Genomic DNA, 21,396 nt, shown 5'->3' with positions numbered 1-21,396 from the left:
TTAGTGCTGGATTAGCCCTGATTGATGGTTTGCGGTTCACCGGTTGATCTGCTCCTCAGATCTGGGACCAGTTTTGGGGAAAGCTTTGATTGTGTTTACTCCAGTCGGTGAAGGGATTCTCTCTCCTGGGAAAAAAAAGCAAAGCAATCCAGTTTTACCCGTCTGAAGTGAAGCAGTTTTAATCCACAGGTTCGTGTTTATTGTTTCGTCTCTAATCCTTTATGGCCTCCTGCTTATCCAGGTTATGCCTGAGGAAGAGCTGCTGCCCATGTTTTTGATGTTCATATCTGTTTATATCCAGAGGTGGGTTGTCACTAGTCACATTACCAGTTACATTTTTGGGGGGGGGGAATACTTTTAAGAGTAGCTGTACTGCATTTTTACCTGTTAATTGAGTAGTTTTAATGGGAAGCATCGTGACTATTACTTGAGTAACTTTTTGGAAAAAAAGTACTTTTAAGCGTAGTTTACAGAAGGCCTGGACAATAAACCAGATTTCTACCGTTGCCGTCATTCACCACAATAAGCGGTGACAATTTTCCGATGTCAGTAAAAGAAATAAACTTAATTGTGCCGTTTATTCTCTGTGTGTTGGTGGCTGGTATTTCCTTCCCCTTTAAAGGCTGGTTTATGCTCAGGAACCAGGTTGTCTGTGTGTGTGTCACAGTTAACGCAGATACGCCACCGCCCCTCCCGCAGACACTTTGGTGCACCTCTCCAAAATTCTAGGTGACTGCAGACCGGAGTCATCTGCTCTACTCTATGCGTATTTCCTGTTTGGTACCTTACTGGCTTGTTTTGTTTTTATGACCGCCATTGTGGAAATCGGCTCGTGAAGTTGGATCAGCTAGAAGAGCGAGGTGTGCAAGAACAATGGGAGCCTTTTTCCATCTGGATCCCTGCTCTTTTTCGCCCTCATGTACCTCCGTTGTCGCACAAACTCGCCCCCACTTCCTCACCGCCTCGGCCGTTTCTGTGGTCAAGATACCACTAGCTGTGGTATATAGACCACAGCTAGCTCGTGATTGTCCCTCTTGCGTTGTGGCGTAGAATAACATAGCACAGATCACCCTTCAATATAGGGCATAAATCAAAAATATCTGTATCATACCTGCGGCACACTGCTGCGGGAGTATAACCAGCCCTTAAGACACGGCAGCGTGTGTGTAATCACCTGACTCAACCAATCCAGTCAGAAGCGTAAACATAGAGAACTGCGGATCAGCCCAGCGAAGAAGCACCTAACACAGCAATAAAATAAATTACATCAGTAAAGAGAAGAAGTCAAAAGCATGCTATCAGAGTTGAGTGCGCGGCAGACCAGCTTTGATTGAGGATATGTGAGTTTAAACAATTCACAACGTTCTCACTGCAGGCTCAGTTCTTTGGCAACAGAATTACGCCATACTGTAGATGTTGAGCAAAAGAACATGAAATGCAAGTTTGACTGAAAACTGTCAGAACTACCCAAATTAACACATCCAAATTCCACCACCTACTGCACAACTACACTGTTGAGTTCAAAGATGTGTAAAAGGCTCCATTACATTTTCGCAAAAATATTTGAAAGAGAAGAGAGGTAACATTATTCTCCTGATCAATGAGCCATTGTTAAATTTTAAACTTGAATGGGTACAAGACTTTAATATTTAATTGAAAGTAAAATCTAATGTGATTTATTGAATAAGTAAATTGGAAATAGATCGCTTAACCCCAGTCGGCCCAGATAGCGGCTCACACTGAGCCTGGTTCTGCTGGAGGTTTATTGCTGTTAAAAGGGAGTTTTTCCTCTCCACTGTCACTAAAAGCATGCTTAGGGTGAGGGATTGCCTTTGAGTCAATGAGTCGATGCAATCAACTGGTTGTCCTTAGATAAAAAACTTTGAATCAATCTGACTGTAGGATCTGGTGAACTGTAAATTGCCTTGAGGTGACATGTGTTGTGAATTGGCGATATATAAATAGATTGAAATATTACTTGAGGAAAATGTCCGGTTACCCTTCAGAGTGCGAGTAACTGCTTGGGGAAGAACAAGCTTGTTTTAAACTAAAATCAATCAGACAAAAGCAGTTAAATCATAATATGTATTCTTGTTTTTTACACTTTATATTTTGATGCTACTTTTTGATTTTGCTATTGGATGTCAAGTGAATGTACAATATACATTGGAGGTTGTCGAGGTTGTTTCATTTTGATTTAATTCAATTTAAAATTTTCGGAACCAGCTCTATTTTTACTTATTTGGTTTAAAACTCATTGAGATCTTTAATTCAAGATGAATCTGGGAAGATTGAATTATTGAAATTCAGCTTTTAATTTTATTCAGCTATATGCCTTCATATGGTTTTAAAAAATGTAAAAACATTAAATGAGTTACTAGAATAATAACTGACTGTCAAAAGGAAAGCTCTCTTTCAACAATGATTTTAGTTCAATCAAACTTGCTCCATGAATTTAGACTGAAAATTAACCCAAAAAATAATAATAATTGGGGGAAATTCTTGCCTATTGTGCATACCGAAAGCAAATAACTTAGGAACTGTGAGCCCAAATTACATGTTAGCTAAAACCTTCTAGTTTCTGAATATATGAATGAAAATTGGGTGAGTTAAACACAGCCCAAGCTGCATCAGTACAAGCGTGACTCAAAGTTTTTTTTTTTTTTGTTATAATAGGTCTTTTTTGTACAGCAGTAATAAAGAAATGCTTGCTTGTTGTGGCTCCTTTGTCATGTTTACATGTTTGACATGCTGCTATATCTGTTTTTATTTTGCTTTGATGCTCGCTATGTCCATAAAATGAACTTGGTTAAATTGTGGAGAATCTCCCAAAAATGTCTAACATGCCTATATTGGTGAACATTTTACCAATGTAATTTTCAAGCGTTCTGAGTTATTAGTTGTAAACACTTTAAAACTAGTCGCCGGCAACACAGTGGGTTTAGGGAGGGTAAAACATGTTGAAATATTGGGGCTTTTACTTAAATTTTAGTTTTTGGCTCTACCTACTTCCAATTCCATTTTATTTTCCAATGTTAAGTTATGAGCAGATTTAATGCACATTTTTAAATTTTATGTAAAAAAAAATATCTAGCTTTTCTTAAGATTAAAAGTAAACAAATAATAAGAATTAAAAAAAGGCTGTAGGAATAAAAGTTTCTACAAATCATATTGGCAAACTAAAATGGAGGACTGTACATCCCATCCATTTCTTGTTCTACTTGCCTATGACTTTTTTCTGTTTTTTCCAGCTTTTTATTGTCATTACACTGTCACAAGTACAGAGCAAGGAAATTCACTCGCTACATTTAACCAATCCCCGTGGACAACAGTGGGCTTCCATTGTGCGGCACCCGGGAAGCAGCATGGGGGTTAAGAGTCTTTTTCTTGGGGACCCACAGTGACAGTCTCTGGGAGTGGGGCTTGGACGCAGAACCCCTGGATTCCAAGTGCAATGCCCTAACCACTAGGCCGCCACAACCCTGAAACAAACAAGCTAGCCAGTAGTCTAACCTAGATTCTTCTGATCCCTAGTCATACATGTTATCCATTGCACCACTAGCCCTAACTCAATTATAACCTCACATCTTTGCCTTTTTGAAATTCATCTATTTATTTACTAAATATTATTCTGAAATTATTGTCTTAAGCTTAAAAGTGATATTTCAGAGTAAAGACAAATGTACAGACAACGTTGATGACCACTAGATACAGTGAGGGATAATTCCTCAGGAACTTGTTTTGTTTACCCCACATTAGATACCATCAGTTATTTTCTTGAAAATTACTGTTATCAGTGTTTTGCTTAGAAGAAAACATCAGCACATTTTGAAGTTGTGAAACCTAAAAATAAATCAGAATTTGTATTTATACTGTTTTTCAAAACAGAGGTGCCATTTAAAGCACACTCTTCTGACACAATAAGAGTCTGTGGAGGCAGGCTTTTATTGATCGGTATCCTAACAACAATATATGGGGTGTTACAGCCCATTACAGGACAAAGAGACTGCATTGACTGTCATGATTCCTGGCAGTACTGCTGGTTTGATTCAGGATTCAAAACACCTGTCAGATCCGCCCCGTTCCCAATCAGCCTCCATCAGATGCACCTCCTCACCTGACTAAAATCACTAGTGCCAGATGATTACAACCCATTGAGGGGTTTAATCCAGAATTCATGCATACCTTTCTGCCTCCCGATTATCTGAGCCTGCATGCACCCTATTGGACCTGTCATAGTGTATTTTTGGATATCTGTACTATTTATAATAAACACTGTGAAAATTGCCTTGTGTTATCTGCCTTGTCACCCAGTTGTCCAATCTCCTTCCAGTTCCGGTTGCTGACTCTGGTGAATCCCTCCCAATGTGCAGCAGTTTCATATTTTAATAAACAATTTAAACACCAGTTGTTGCGTCTGGTTGAATTCTGGGTCTTCTGTTTTTTGGTCATCATAGAATAATCTGGCCAAAAATGAAGCCATCGCCAGATCAACAGTAGCATGCATGCGTGGAGAATTCAGCCTAAAACGTTGTGAGATACAACATTAGAAACATGTAATGTTTTTAATGTTGATTTCTGGTTCACTAACCTTCTCCGAGTTTGAGAACAACCTTTTAGAGTTTCTGAAGAAGCCGGTTGGAGTGTGACGCCACTGGTTAACCTCTGAGGATTCCTGAATCCTTCCCGGTTGGTTTGCAGGAATCCTTATTTGATAGTTACTCGTTTGTCCGCAGAAATGCAAAGGGTCATATCTGCAAGAGCAGAGAGGGAGAAGGAGCAAAGGGACAAACCAGAGTACTGGAATCCAGGAGCTGGTCCAGAGTCAGAGCCAGGTGATCTGAGATCAAGACACTATCCAGAGGGGAATCAGAGAGCGAGGTCAGGAGACAGAAAATAGGTCAGAGATCCAAAAACACACTATGACAGGTCTGACAGGGTTCAGGCAAGTTCAGTAAATCAGGAGGCAGAATCAGGTCAGAATCAGGAAGACAGGTAACAGGATTGCTGGACCAAACCCACTGATGGCTCGAAATAATCTGGCACTAGTGACTGGTCTGAGAGCTGGTTATATAGTCAGGTGAGCAAGTGAATCTGATGGAGGCTGATTGGGAGCAGGTTGAAGCTGACAGGTGTGTTGAATGATGAATTAAATCAGCCTTAGTGCCAAGAATCAAGACAATTCAAGCGTAACAGCGATTTCTATAGTCACTAGTTTGTCAGTTCTGCCTTGCAGTAGCGTAAAAGATGTCTGCCTCCACAAGTGCGAACCCACTCCTATGTAATTATAAACAGCAATTTCTAAGGAAAGGTAAACATAAAGATTGAGGCTTTGAGGTATTCAATAACATACATATAGATAATATATTACATTTATGTCAGTAAATCTCTGTAATTATTACTCACAATACCTTTATATAAAGCTGTTATGCTATAGTCAGCACTGTTGCCCTCCAGCTATAAGTTCCATGGTTCAAATCCCAGGATTTAGTCTTTCTTCAAAGATTTTAAACATAAAAATCAATTGAACAGTCCTTTGAGAGATCTCAAAGGTATAAATCTTTCCCAAAGATTCTGTCTACACTAATACGGCACAGCACAGCAGCCAATTCAGTCTCCTTTTCACCATGGAGGTCTTTATGTTTCTTTAAAATTCACCAATGTTCAACAAATATGCAGCCTGAAGTCTATGATTTTTGAAACTGAGCATGCAGTCTGAGGTTTAGCTCCTCACCTAGGGTGCTGTAAATATAACACCCTAAGTGAGGAAGCACACTAATTATATAATAACGTAACAAAGTGATCCTATTGGGACTTCCGCTGCAGGTCTTATATTTGCACGTCAACTTCTTTATCAGAAAGAAATACAAATACCAGCTGGTTGTGTAAGCAATGAGGCACTCTGACTTACTCTTACTAACTAAATGCTGATATTTGCTCACGGAAAACCACCAAACATTTAAAGCTCTAAAGCAAACGCTCTTTGAAAATCGCTTCCTCTTCCTTATCTCAACTCTGATGTTGGATTTCACGTTGTAGCGATATTTCAGCTTAAATATAATAAAACTGACACAAAGTGAAAGTAGCAGGTGCGTTCCTTGCTTTGATGGATGTGTAATCACAAAGCAGGTTTTGTGTGTCAACGATTAAAGACACGGTGAGGGGTAAAGCGCTGCATATTCGCCTAACTTTTAGTCTCAGAAAATCCATGCAATCAAAACGACCTGCAAGCTGGAACATATGTGCAAAAAATGACCAGATTTAAATCCAAAACTGGAACGTACCTAAAACCATTACAGTAGTGCAAACAGAGTATACAGTTTCTTCTGGCTTTCTGTTTAAACAGTCTACCTGCAATGTTCATTCTTGATAAATATGGTTTAAAGAATATCTCTTAAAGTTGACTTTCAGCTATTGAGTAGTTTCTTATAGGTCTGCCAGTTACTATTTTATGAAATATTAGTCATAAAGATCACAGAAAAAACAATCATAGGATCCCAACTGAAGGTAGTTGGGCGGGTTGTCCTACTTTGGCATGTTGCCACTTTAGCCGCAAGCTGAATTAATTTTCCCAAGATCTCAACTGGTTACTCTTATGTACCTGTGACAAAAGGCTCACAGAAGGGGAAGGAAAAGGCCCAATCGTATCGTGGGAAAGAATCTCTAATAGTCTGGGAATCTAAATATTACAACACCAGATGCAGTGAATTGATAGAAAAACTGGTTTAGTTGGTTAAAAGGAAGCCTCGTGCCGTCTCATGATTGCATTTCCTCAGTGCCGTTGGATGGATGTGAAGGACTGGTTTGAGAGGAAAGTATTCTACGCTCAAGGAAGTGAATTTATGCTGAACTGTAAACATGTTTTGATTCATTTTGTTGTCACCTATCAGTTTGTTTCTTTTTCTGTTTCCCACAGTTATCTCTCCTGGATAAAGTCTTCACACCCCTTGAACTTTTCCCTATTTGTGTCCAAGAAGAGATTTATTAGTATTTTACTGGTATTTTCTGGGTCAAATAGAGACAAAGTGGTGTTTAATTATGAAGAGGAATGGAGAATTAGATTTGCAAACTGAATTAAATGTGCATTTATATTCAGCTGACCTGACAAACCACCTTTTAATGCATTTATGGCTGCAAGTCTTTTCCTGCTTTGCACATCGGAAGTCTAAAGTCTTTGTCTGTTGTATTTGGTAAAGTATCTCAAATTTAGACTGAATGTGAAATGTGTTTTTTTTTTTTTTTTTTTTTTTTTTTTTTTTTTAACCAAAGTTCTAATGAGACTTTTTTCTGGGCTTAAATTGGGCTGTTAGAACTGTTTTTTTTTTTTTCAAAACCAGGGGTCAGTAATCTGTGGCTCATTACCCCTGGCTGAGGCCCTTAATAACATTTGCTAAAAAAGAGGTATTTGAAAATGTAAACCTTACAATAAAGGCTTAACATTACTACAGGTGATACACAAAACGTTCAACATTTTTTTTTATTATTTGTTTAAGTCTGTGCTTTTATTAAATTATTATCTATAAAACTTTCCTATTGAATATATTAAAATTACAAAAAAAAATGTATTTACTATCTAGACCAATTTAATACATTATTTGTGTCATGATCTCAGCGCTGATGCCTGGTCTGATCACTCATATCACACACCTATTTAACTCCGCCCAGTTCTCATTACTGGCTCATTTGATCCACCTGCATTAGCCACTATATAACCAGCCTTCAGACCAGGCATCAGTTCCAGATTATTGCTAGTCATTGGTGAGACTTCACTCAGCGTTCTTCGTTCTGACTTCCTGATCCTGACCTGTCTGCCTCTCGACTCCTGAGCCTGCTTGTTCCTGTCTGATTCTGACTGCCTGACCTGTCTTCCTGCTTCTGCCTGATCTGACTACATGCCTGATTCCTGCCTGTTGTGTACCAACCTGATTTTCATTCCTGGCTAAGGAGCCTGCCTGCCCTCATCCAGCCTTTCTGCTGCTCTGTGAATCGAACCCGGGACTGTGACTATACACCGTCCTGGCTGGTCATTGGCACCTCACCGGCTCTCTGATCTCCTGGCTCTGACCATCTATCCCCACACTCAACGACATAAAGCAGAGGTCACGGATTAGTGGACCACGGTGCGGATCCGGACCCACCTGCGGGATAACCTTGACCCAGCCTGGCTTAAAACATTGATGAATTACCGCATGACGACAGTGTTTACCTTCACTTGTGCGACTTCTCCTGTTAATATGATAAAGACCTCCAAAGAGTCCAGGACTACAGGTGATACAAATTAAGCCGGGCATACACTGTGCGATTTTCGGGGTGATTTTCCATTCATGCGAGAAGCTTTCGTTCGGGCCGACTTTTAGTTTGATCGTGCTTCGTGAGTCATGTAGTGTACAGGGTGTAACGAGGGGCGATCAGCCTCTCATGACCACCTCCTGATCAGGAATTGTGAGATCAGGAGAAAATCAATTCTCCCAACCGTTGTGGGCAAATCGCTCAGTGTGCAAACAAACATTCTTCTGTAAAGACAGAAGCAAGCCAGGGATGCAATGAGTGAAATGCAGTTCTGTCTGTAAAATTGACAGACTGTAGTTGCCACGTTTGCTCAGCCATGTCTTTTGTCCAAATACGTTGTCGCCTTTTCTTTTTAGGGATTTCAGCACAAAATTGCTCAAATTGCCAAGGCAGCACATTTCACTCTAATGAGCTTAATTTTCCCCTTCTATTTGTTTGGCTTCCAGATAGACGAGTCAGAGCAGCTCCATCTCACTGCAAAGCCAAGTCCGATGTGCTTTTTAGTTGAACAGTGTGAGCAGGTAGATCGAATGAGAGCGTCGGGCCGAACATAAATTGTTAGCTGTGAACTCACACTGTACGACTGAACCCTGTGGTTAGTCGTATAGTGTGAGCAGTAGCTGCGTGCAACGACTGAAAAAAATCGCATAGTACACTATGCGATTTTTTCAGCTGTGTCAGTTTGTGTCAGCTGTGTCAGTCTGGGTTGCTGCTGCTGCTACTTTTAGACACAGCAAACCTGTGGCAAGCCGGGTGATAGGAAAGAAGGAGAAGATGATGAGAAAAAGAGAGCAGAGAAAGTGTGGACTGCTGGAAGAACGGTGGTGAACTGGTGACAGAAAAGTGAAATGGTGCTCAAAGATGACCCTGCACATTTTAAGTATGTATGGCTCAACTTACTGCTGTGAAGCAGTCAGTTCACGAGTTTTATAAAATTTGTGAATCAAGAAATTGTCTATTTTACCAAACTGAACGATTGTATAGGCTTCATGATGCTGATGTGGCCTCTATATCAAAAAAGGCTTTTACATCCCTGTTCTATGAGTTGCTTATTTCTAATACTTAAGCAGTAGTTTTAGTGGAGTGAACATGGTTGTTTTTCAGAAAAAAATAATAAATATTTTGTTTTAGGTTAATGTTAGAGAGCCAATTCTCATTTACTGATACAACTTTGCAAGTTAGCAAAGCCAGCTGAGTTGATATAATCAATTCAGTTTATTTCATTTTGTTTGAATATCACCAATTCACAACATGTGTCATCTCAGGGCACTTTACAGTCAAATTGATTAAAACACTTCTCTAAGTAAAGCCATATGATGTATGGAGTCATTTTCTTTCAAGGGCTTGCAAATCCTTGACGGGAATGGGGCATTTTCAGTTGCATTATGTTGTTGACACTACAGCTTTCCTTCACACTGAACATGCATATAGCTAGGTCAGAGAGGAAAGACTCATTTTTAACAGAAAGAAAACTCACACAGAACCAGGCTCAGTTGAGGTTGTAGGAGACAGAACATAGAAAAAGACCAAAGAACCACTGCTCCATAAATGCTTCTATGTTAGAAAGGTAACAGTAGTTCTACAAATTTACTAAAATGAAGGGAATTTAATTGGAAAATTTTCATACGATTCTTTATCACATCACAACTGTCCCCCCAAGAAATGTGTTGGAGGCAATGTGGCACTGCTGATGCCAACCAATAACATGTTTTCTGGACCTGCATTGAGATGAAACCTTTCTGGTCTTCTATCAACCTTACTCTGTGCAAAGTACTGTTGTATTCTGTACCATTAACTTTTACAACAATGTATCTGGGCCTTATGTCGAATGTGAAGAAAGATGATCAATATTAGGTTAAGATATTGCTGTCAGCATGAAAACTGTCTATTATATCATGACAACCGGTTGCTGACTTACGTTTGTGTATTCATCTTCCCGTAAAAATTCAAAAAATATCCACTGTACTTGGTTTCCAAGATTTGAAGACGTTTCGCCACCTCTCCAGGAAGCTTTCTCAATTCAAATGTCTGGATCCGCAGTGAGTTTGAGTCTTATATAGACAAAGCCTTGTATTGCTTGGAAACCTGCAAATGGTAACCGATGAATGGGTCGTTTAGTTCCATCGTTAGCCTGTAATATCTGAACCTGTCTATGATTCTGAAGGTCGGTCGTTCATCGGTTACCATTTTGCATGCTTCCAAGCGATACAAGGCTTTTTGGAATTTTTACGGAATGACTATGACCTGGATGACTGAGAATCTTCATCAGCATGTATTCATCTTATTTTAATTTTGCATGTTGTTAATATACAGAAAACTGGGATCAACAAATTATATCTTCTTTTGTCAAAAACAATAAAGATAAAAGTGGAAAAAAATTAATAAAAGGTGACAGTAAACAAGCTTAAAGGGATAAAAGATCACACAGTTCTATCATCTTCAGTCAGGTGTGTTGAAGGGAACAGCCTAGCTGACATTTTTCTCCAGTACAGTGTCACAGCCAAACAGCAGTGTTGGGAAAGTTCTCTTTCTACGTGAACTAGTTCAAAGTTCAGTTCACACATTTTAAAATGCACTAGTTCAGTTCATAGTTCATAATTCAAAATTTTGAACTAAGTTCACAGTTCCAAAAAATGAACTAGTTCATGGTTCTTTTTTTTTTTTTTTCATATATTGCTCAATTACACCATAGCCTACTGTAGAACCACAGACAGCAATTACTTTATCAGTTGTAACACTGAAACTGTGCGTCAGATTTCATCTTCATATCCACTTTTGAATCCTTATCCAACCAGGGTTTACATTAGCATTGAGGGGACAGCATTTCCCCATTGTTGCTTTAACGCTTTGTTGCTGTCCATTCACTTCACACTAGTAGCAGCTGCAGCTTTCATTCCTACAGTATATTCTCAAAAACATCAGGAAAAATGTGCTGCTTGAATGGTCTTTTTTATGAGGAATTATTGAGGAATTATTAAAAGAAAAACAGGAAAGTAGACTTTAAGGCGCAAATGTTATTTTTTTTTTATTTTAATTATTTTTTCCATTTGAAATTTCATTTCAGTACATACTAAAAAGGAATACTGGAATCCTGGAAAATTATACCAGGCAGGTTTAAGTGCGGATTTTTTTACTGAAAGCCGGCGGGCAAAGTTTGCAGAGAAATGTAAGATTGTTGCCATCATCCTCACCGACCACCTGGTCATAAAACTGTTTTAAGTGATTATACTGCTGCTTTGTCGCATCCACGGTCGCCTCCATGCTGCTGTGGCTTCCACGCTGCATTTTGTTTTGATGACGCACGCGGTTGTAGGCTACTACGCTGGTAGCTGGTGTTGCCAGATTGGGTGTTTTTCCCGCTCCATATTAAGGCCTGTTTACGGTGTGATTTAGCCGGGGTTTCGCCTGGAGGGCTCTATAGAAATTTGGCAACCTATTGAACGGAGTTGAACTGAGAGAGCGTGCTGTTCACTGACATCAGAATGAACGAGTTCACAATAACGTTCATCAGGCAGTAATACAGTACGTTCAGTTCACGTTCGCCCAAAATATGAACGAGTTCATGAACTTTCGTTCAATGAACGCGTTCAGGCACAACACTGCCAAACAGAGCCATGCAAGATAAAGCTACTGTACTTTGATGAGAAAAATCAGAAAGAGCATAAAGTTGCAAAAAACTGGAGAATTTCAGAAAGGAGAGAATGAAGCAGAATGACAAAAGGTTGTCCCTATGTCCTCCAGGAGCCTAAGCCTATAGCAGCATAACTGTGGTGATAGCTCAGAATAACCCGTGCCACTCTTAACTATAAGCTTTATGTAAAAGGAAAGCCTGGTCCTAAAAGTAGACTAAAAAGATCAGACTAAATCAGGCTTAAAGCATAGTTGGTTCAACAGGAGAGGAGCCTGATTACTAAAAGATTTGCCTGCTGTTCTACTTTAAGAAATTCTGGAAATCAGTAGTAAACCTGCAGATTTAGAGATCAGTTTTGCTGTTTTCCTGTTTAGATAGTAGACTTTAAAAAAAATTTCTGTAAGATAATACAAGTTTGGAGAGTTCTTTTAAATATAAACTGTGTTTTAAATGTTTTAACAGCTTCATCCAACAGCTTTCTGCTCTGATCCTGGGTCTTTATGATGCTATTTGTTCAACACTGTTTAGGTTGAAACACAAGAGGTCTCTGGTTGATCTTCTTGTTGCTATCAAAGTTAGGAGGGTTGAATGAAGATGCACAGCTCGGTTTGTCAGATGTTGATTTTTTAAAAGAACATTTTGAAAACTATATAAATGCTTTTTTTCCCAGCTCACTATTTCTGTATCACATAATAAACCTCTGAGCATTTTGTCTCAGCACTATGATGCACTTTAATGTGTCTTTTTGGGATTTTGAGAAAAAATACCTCTACAAATCACTGTTCATTCTACTGTCACTGTGAAACAGAAGTTTAAGGGGATGTTACAAAAAAATACGTTGCTGGGCAGTTTAGTCCATAGGCTGTAAATTGTCGCTTCTCGGACACTTCACCGGACACTGGTAGTTTTGACTCATCTGGATTTCCCCTGCATTAGTCACCAACTGGAATATACACACAGACGCGCACAAGAATGCCCACATATCCCCCCCTCGCAGTGCGAGAGAAGCTGGCAACAGTGCGGTGTATATGACTGACACGGATAACACAGCTCTCTGTAGTGCAGAAAAACGTCGGGCCTTGTTCATCAGCTGCTCCGCCAACTGCTCTTTGGCATCCGGTAAATTCATGAGGCAGTGCGAATGAGGCTGTATAATGCACACAGGACAACGAAGACTCTGGAGTGAATTAAAGAGATATTGGGCTGTAAAATCACACAGGCTGCTTGCCATCTACTGTACGTTTTTGACTACAGATACAGTTGAAGATTAAAGCGGGCTTAGCGCTCCCTAACCAGAGCCTTGTGAGAATAATAACCACATTAGACATTAGTGAGCTCCTACTGATGACAGTACCAGAGATTTCAATGACGTAGCTGCTAACTCATAAACACACGCATGCATCTGATATGAAGTAATAGAGATTCAGTGACTGCTGTCCAATGCCTGAGCCTTAAGAGTAATTAATGATGTAAGGGTTTCAGATGTCATTGTAAATATCAGATTTAATGACATCTTGAGGTAAGTTTGTCCTTGTTGTGTTGAGAGGCAGGAGGAGTCAAAGAGGACGAGTTATTATAAGAGAGAATTCGATGTAAAGCTAACATAATAAAGCACCGTGACGTTTTACAAGCTGCTTTTTATTGTGGACTTGTTTCCATATGCAACGGGTGAGCTTTGATGGTCAGAGGAACAGCTGGACAAACTGATTAGCGTTTGTCACACTGACCACAGTGAAACGATCAGCTGTTAATTTGGTTTGCTATCAGTCATATTTAGGACAGCAGATTATAAAACGTCTGATACGTACAGTGAACGCCAGAAGATTTATAATTCTCATCTTGTCTCTGAATGTCATTGAAAATTTTCTATGAGGTGGAATGAGGATTCAACATTAGTGTTGCACCGATGCGCAGTTCCATTGCACAAAATAGGGGGAAGTTTTAAGAAAGAGTATGTGGAATTGGTTCAACTTTTGCTTCAACACTGGAAACCTGAAACCATAAACTTGAAATATATACCGGTATATATATATATATATATATATATATATATATATATATATATATATATATATATATAAAGGGGAAAAAGAGTGAGTGTATATATCAAGGAAATAGATTAAGGCTCTAAAGCTATCAAGCTAACTTGATAGCTTAAGAGCCTTAATGTTTTCAATTGGGATACTGTCTTGAGATACTGTTCAAGTTCTTTTTTTAAAACAAGGAGTTTGAGTTTCCTGTTGCTGCCTTTGCTTTTTTGTATATGTAATTTAGCCAAGAATAAAAGCAGGCTAATAAAAAGTATGGTACAGTTGAAAGTCTGAAAGAATAAAGTAAACTAAAAATTATCGGTTGGTAAAACCCAACCAAAATGGGATTTTGAAGGCTGATACTAATATTGATATTGGGTCAATTTGTGACCGAGCTGCATTTAGCTAACGAAAATACACAGCAAAAATTTAAATATAGGTCAATTAATTTTTCTTTTAAATTGTGTATTTTCCCTTGATTTTAGCAAGCAAGTAAGTAAATAAGTAAATTAGGTTATTAATAGTTTGCTAATAAAATAAGATGATTTTCATAAATTAAAAAAAAACCCAGCAACCCCAGTATCTTAATTCAGATGCATAATAATTAAGTAGCTTAATAATTGAACTTTATTGATCTAACATTGGAGACATTAACTTCTGCATTTAACACATCCCCTTGGGGAGCAGTAGGCTGCCATCATGGGGTGCCCAGGGAGCATTCCAAGCTCTATGCCCTAACCACTAGGCCGCCACTCCCAGCTCATTTTAGGGGAGAAAATACTCCTTCCATTGCTAGATAACATTTTCCTGCCCAAATTCTACAATCCAATCCAATCAAACCTTATTTATATAGCACTGTAAAAAAAAAACTATGGTGTTTGTATTTCTGCGCAAAAGCATAAATAAATAAACCATAAAATGCAATAAGAGTTATAAAAACAATATAAAATAAATACATAAAAACAATATAGAAAATGAAAGAAAGAAACAAAACATAAAGTCAACCAACACCAACATGTTTTTTAGTATTAAATGCCAGAGAGAATGAATGAAACTTAAAAAAAGATTTAAAAATGCTCAAAGAAAAAGCCTGCCTGATAGACAATGGCAAATCCTTTCAGAGTCTAGGACTGGACGGCTACAGAGAAGGTCCGGCTGGTCCCCTGTGAGTTTACGCCTCGTTCTAGGTACTGACAGGAATAACTGATCCACTCATCTAAGAGAACAAAGTAATAAATAAGAATGTAGGAAATCAGCAGTATATAGTGGGGCAAGGCTATTAAAAAACTTAAAACTAAATAAAATAATAAAAAAAAAGTTTTTTTTATTTTCAATTTTGAACTTGTGCAGATGTGCAATTAAAGACTCAGTAACACCAAAAATAAAGTGCATTACAGTGATCTAGCCGAGTGGTCACAAAGGTGTAGATCACTGTTTCAAAGTGTGCTTTGCTCACCATAAACTTTATTTTGTCCAGCTATTTATTTGATTTGACAACAGCTTTGAATCAAAGTTAAGTTGGCTTTCTATTATAAGACCTACATTTGTGGCCATTGGCTTTACAAAGTGATCTAGATAGCCCAGGTGTAACTGCCGTCAAAAAACATCAATTTAGTCTTTTTCTAATTGAACATTTTTAATTGTTTAAAGCCATCCATGTTTTTCCATCATCCAAGCATTTCGAAAGAGATTCAACAGAGTTTTAGTTTTACCACAGTGGGACATAGATCTGACCATTTTCTGCTTAAGGAGAGAGAACACATTCTTCCTTTAATCAATCCAAGTGGGAGCAGATAAAGAGTAAAAAGAAGGGGACCCAAGACAGAACCCTGAAGAACTCATATAAAAACAGGAACAATGGAGGACACAGAATTTTACAGACTGACACAAAATGTTTTATCAGTCGATAGGAGCTGAACCAATAATCTAAACGAGATAAAAGGATATTATGATGCTGTGTCAAAGGCTGCAGTTAAGTCTAAGAGCAAAAGAACAACATATTCACCAGTCAGTAGCTAAGAGCATATATACAAAGATTTAAAACCAAACTGGAAAATGTCAAAAATGTCTCTTTTACCTTCTCAATTTACTAAAATAAAGGCTATTAACTGTATGTAGATGATCTTTTCCAGAATTTTAGACACAAAAGGTAGTTTAGGTCTAAAATTAATAAAGAGCGTTTCAACCAGGTCAGGTTATTTAAGAAGAGGCTGGACTACAGCTTCTGAATTATGGTTAAATACATTTATGTTGAGAAATCTTTACTCTATTTAGTCCTTTTCTTGCAGTGTAGGTAGCTGACAGGGAGCGCAGAGGAAAGAGTTGATTGCACTGCTGCCTTTAATCAAGAAGGTTTAGCTCCATATCCATTCCTTTCCTCTCTGTATGGAGCTGTTCTACCTCTGCATGTCTGGGTTCTCTTTGGGTACTCCAGCTTCCTCTCACGCTTCAGAGACATGCATGTTTGGTTATTTGGAGTTTCTAATCTATTCCTAGGAGACTGCTGGAGAAAGGTACCAGTGCCTCTCACACCTATGAAGACAGTGCAAGGGTTAAACAGATATAAATAAGTGGAAAGAGAGAAATTCAAAAAATGTCCAGTAAAATGCAATACATTCAAATACTGTGGCACATTTTAACAAAGAGATTTTTCAGTAACATTGTTACTTTCAATTTCAACTTCCCCCTGTTTTAGCTGAGTAGTTTTTCTTTTTGCAGGTGAAAGAAGATGAAGAAAGTTAACATTGAGCAATATGGCATGCTGTTAACGAAATTATTATTATATATTTCAAGTCATGTCAATGTATGAAATAATTGTTCTGCTTCTTCTCATTACAGCACCTCCATCTAGCCTAGTTTTGTTTGGCTATGAGAACATCATGGATGAAGTTCAACAACTTCTATTATAGATGATAGATTTGGGACTGGCGACCTGTCCAGGGTGACCCCACCTCTCGCCTGTAGACAGCTGAAGATAGGCACCAGCACCTCTCATGATTCAGATTGGGATAAGCATGAAGGAAAATGGATGGATGGATGGATGATAGAGTTGGGCAGTTATTCTTTAGTGCACTGGAAGAACGATCTAGAAATAAGTAAAAATGTCTTAAATTAAGTGTATTTACCAATAATTTAAGTAGGTAAATGGGATGATTTGCCAATGAAATAAGTATTTTTACTCTTAAAATAAGATCTAAGATAAAATGCACTTGAAATAAGACAATCCAATTGTGTGTTCTTATTTTAAATATAAACGTTCTTGTTCCAATGGGAAAATGTCTCTTTTACCATCTCAATTCAAGAACCAATGCACTTTTTTAAAGAAAAAATGACTTATCTAGATTTGGATATTTTACAGTGTGCTTAGTCCTGTTTCTCTCCTAGACATAGCTAAGGGCTCAGCTTTTACTGTGACTAACTGTATGTGCTCCCTTTCATCCCTTTTGACATGGAAACTTGCTCATTGTTGCCGTATCTGTTCCTTTCCTAGACAGAACCAACCACCCATTCGCTAGTTTACTATTACTTTTTCTAACATACAAAGTTTTTATGGATCAGTGCTTCTATGCTCCTTTTGTATGTCTGCTTTGCATGCAAACATCCACTGTCAGCACGAGCTCATCCTGCAGGAGCAGATACAGCAAAGTCAACGATTTAATTAAATCAGCTGAGTTTCCTTGGAAAACTTTTAACCACTCTGACTGTATGATCTGATTTAATTTTCTTTGTAAAGTGCCTTGATGTGTTGTGTGAAAGCAGATTATCTGGCCTGAGCTGAAAAGCTCTGCAGCTCATCTAGAGTTGACATGGTTTTTTTTCATGCTTCTCTGCTTGAGTCTTTTTTAACCTGTTTGTTGAAGCAGGTTGTCGTGTCTGGGAAACGCTGGTAGTTGCAAATTATTCTTTCCAATTTTGCTTGATGGTCAATTAGATGTTCAGAGGAATATTGTTTTATGAGTTAACCTTAATCTTAACCTCTCCATCACTTCTTACCTGCTGTGTTCCTCAGTCCTCACAGCACTGCTGGATTCAAGTTAAATTAAACACAGCAAAGGCATATGGCCCTTTATATTTAAATAATTGTTTAAATTGTATCTAATTAAAAATGCCCCTTTTGAGAGGCTGATTTGAAAATGAATTATTGATAAAAAATGTTAATCAAATATCTAAATTCTGTTACAACGCATAATTAATTTTCAAATAATTTTCAAATACTTAAACTCTAAAGGTAGTCATGGGATTTAAATAAGTCTGATTTTTTTCTCTAAAATACATATTTAAGATGGGTTAAAATAGGGGTGCTGAAAATGTTGCTATTACCTATAGGGTGTTACAGGAAAGTCTTGAGTTTTCAGTGTTTTCAGGGTTAAAGCTGACATTCAAGGAAAATTCTGATTATGTCAGCAAACAAACAAATCATATCATAGACTGCAATTTATTCACAAATGAAATACATCTAGATTTAAACTTAAACTTTATTGTTTTCTTGTATAGACAAAATGTATTCAAAATGAAATTTTGATGCATACAGCTTTTCAACAATGAATGAGCAGCATGCAATGGTGAATTGAACATTACCATTTATAAAGTGCAGCAGTGATCAGAATGTAAACAGTGTAGGAGAAAAGAAAAACAGCTTAAAGTCATAGTGTAAAAGGCGTTGATTATGGTACGACGGAGTATTAGGGCCAGGCTAGAGACTTTTTTTCTTCTATTTCGAGAATAAAGTCGCAACAAGAATAGTCTTAAAATTACGAGAATAAAGTCGTAAAATGTTACGACTTTATTCTCGTAGTAGAAGAAAAAAATCTCTAGCCTGGCCCTAACTATCCATTGTAATGGGGAAATGTTCATTTCAGTGCAAATAAATAAATATGGTGCAAAATGTGGTAAAACGTTGTATTTAAAGGGATTGTGAAAAGAATCAGGCATGTTAGTAGTGCAAATATGATGTTTAAATGTGATGCAGAGTCTTGATTAGTGTTTTCAATAGTTTAACAGTCTGGTGGCAGCAGGGAAAAAGCTGTTGCAGATCCTGTTGGACTGGCAGGGGATGCTGCGAGGACAGTCCATGGTGGGGCTCTCAGGGGTCACTGATGATGGAGGGAAGAGGACCCCAATGATCCTCTCTACTCTCCTTAGAGAGGATCATCAGGACTATATCTAAAAAAGTAATAACCAATCCTTAAACTGACTAAATCTAGCATTTTATTTTTTTGGCGCTGCCAAGAAAATGAAAGGACAGTCTGGCAACGTATCAGTAGGAAATATAAAAAGATTTAGAAACAAACAGTAAAAGCCAAATTTAGAGATTCTAATTTTATCTTCTATCTGATCTAATAGAAGCATTTTTATGAGAGTCACATAAAAGGTCAAACACATCAGTCAACCTAAAGCATAGATCAACAAATAGAAATATTAACACCTGTGGCTATAATTCACATACATTTTTAGGGGTGGGATTACTTTGTCATTTTAGTCTTTCCTGTATTTCTGTTAATATTTACCCTGGAGTTTTCTCTTCTGCTTTTTTCCAGTTTAGTTGTTGTTTTTGTTATATTTTTTCTGCTCGCTGTAAGAAATTATTTCGCTTTGAGGACGATCGTAAAGTTAAACTGATACATTGAACCATGCATGCCTTCTCTGTCTGTGTGTTTTCTCCCAGGTACAGACTGGACTCTGAGTTAGGAAGGATGATACTTTACATCTTTATTAAAAGTACAAGAGAGCAGCTTAGAGGTTTGTGTTCCCTGGATACACCACATCTATTTATTATCATTCCCCCACGGTGACCTGATCTTTTTATTTTAGCATGCTGATTCATCTGCTGTTCATCTCTGAAAACCACACAAGACATCTAGGTTTACATCTCCAAACCGCTCGGATGAGGGGAAGCGGGTGCATGGACGTGGCACGAGTAGATGGAGACGAAAGAGAGGACTATTAAAGAGACTCATCTTTTGTTTTTTTAATGTAAGCTGCATCTGACAAGGCATGTAGAGGACGGCTTCATTTCCTTAAGATCAAACAGGTTGCAGACGAATGTTGTTGTTACCATTGTCTATGCACTGAATTGGCACATGGTTAAATGTGCTTGTATTTACAATGATAAGTCAAGCTTAAAATTACTTAATTATCAAAATTATTAAAAGAGCATCATATCTCTCATTTAAACTTTTTATAAAATAGTTGCTAAACAAGTATGTGAGCACTTACACTGTAATGACTTTTTGATGAGCTTCTGTCATGTTTTAGAGCTCATCATAGCACTGAAACAGCACTGCTGAAAGTCACTAATGATATTCACATGGCCTCAGATAACGGACTTGTATCTGTAATTGTCCTTATTGTTACATATATTCTAATTAAACTAACACATTACACAGACTGCGAGCATGTATTTAAGACATACAAACATGAATGACACTAAACTTTCTGACAAGAAAACGTAGAAGTTATTGTCTTTGGACCAGTCTGAAAAAGAAACCGATTAGTCAGTCACTTTATCTGGGTTGGATTAATTTGGTCTAAAGTTATAATTCAATTCAATTTAATTCAATTCAGTTTATTTATATAACGCCAACACATCATCCCATTACAACACATGTCATCTTTAAAATTCAACCAGATCATACAGTCAGATTGATTCAAAGTTTTCCATCTAAGGAAAACCGGTTGATTGCATCGACTCATTGACTCGATTGCAATCCCTCATACTTAGCATGCGTGTAGCGACAGTGGAGAGAAAAACTCCCTTTAAACAGAAAGAAATCTCCAGCAGAACCAGGCTCAGTGTGAGCAGCCGTCTGGGGTTCAAGGAGACAGAAGCAGAGAAACAAAAAGCAGCTATAAAATACGGCCCCGTCCAGGAAACACACAGCCAGGCAGATGAGCTCTGAGCCAGCTCCCATGCCAGAGGATGAAGAGAGCACATCCACCCAGTCACAGTCAGAGAAACAAGACAACACTTAAAAACAGACCGATATCCAACATCTATAAACAAAGGTGTTGATGGCAACAGCACAACTGATATTTCTCTCCAGGATGGAGTCACAGCCAAACAGATTCTGCAGAGTGGGAGAATAGAGATAGAATGAAGCAGATTGATGAAATAGGGGTCCCTATGTCCTCCAGTAGTCAAAGCGTATAGCAGCAAAACTTTAGAGAAAGCTCATGATAACCTGATCCACTCTGGCTATAAGCTTTATCAAAAAGGAAAGTTTTAAGCCTACCCTTCAATGTCCTTCATTCATTCACAAAATATTGCAATATATATATATATATATAGAGGTAGATAGAGCATCATAGGAAAAGCTATAATGCTCTACTTGTTAAAAAAGGCTATTCCTTAGCACTCAAAAAAACATTTCTGAGTCCTGCACATAAAAAAAATGAGTGAGAGAAGTAGCTACAGTATTAATCTAGTATAAACCCAGATTAGAAGAA

This window comes from Cyprinodon tularosa, unplaced genomic scaffold, assembly GCF_016077235.1.
Source record: "Cyprinodon tularosa strain WSP-4 unplaced genomic scaffold, ASM1607723v1 ctg114, whole genome shotgun sequence".
Taxonomy (NCBI): domain Eukaryota; kingdom Metazoa; phylum Chordata; class Actinopteri; order Cyprinodontiformes; family Cyprinodontidae; genus Cyprinodon; species Cyprinodon tularosa.
Note: the sequence above shows the minus strand (reverse complement) of the source record.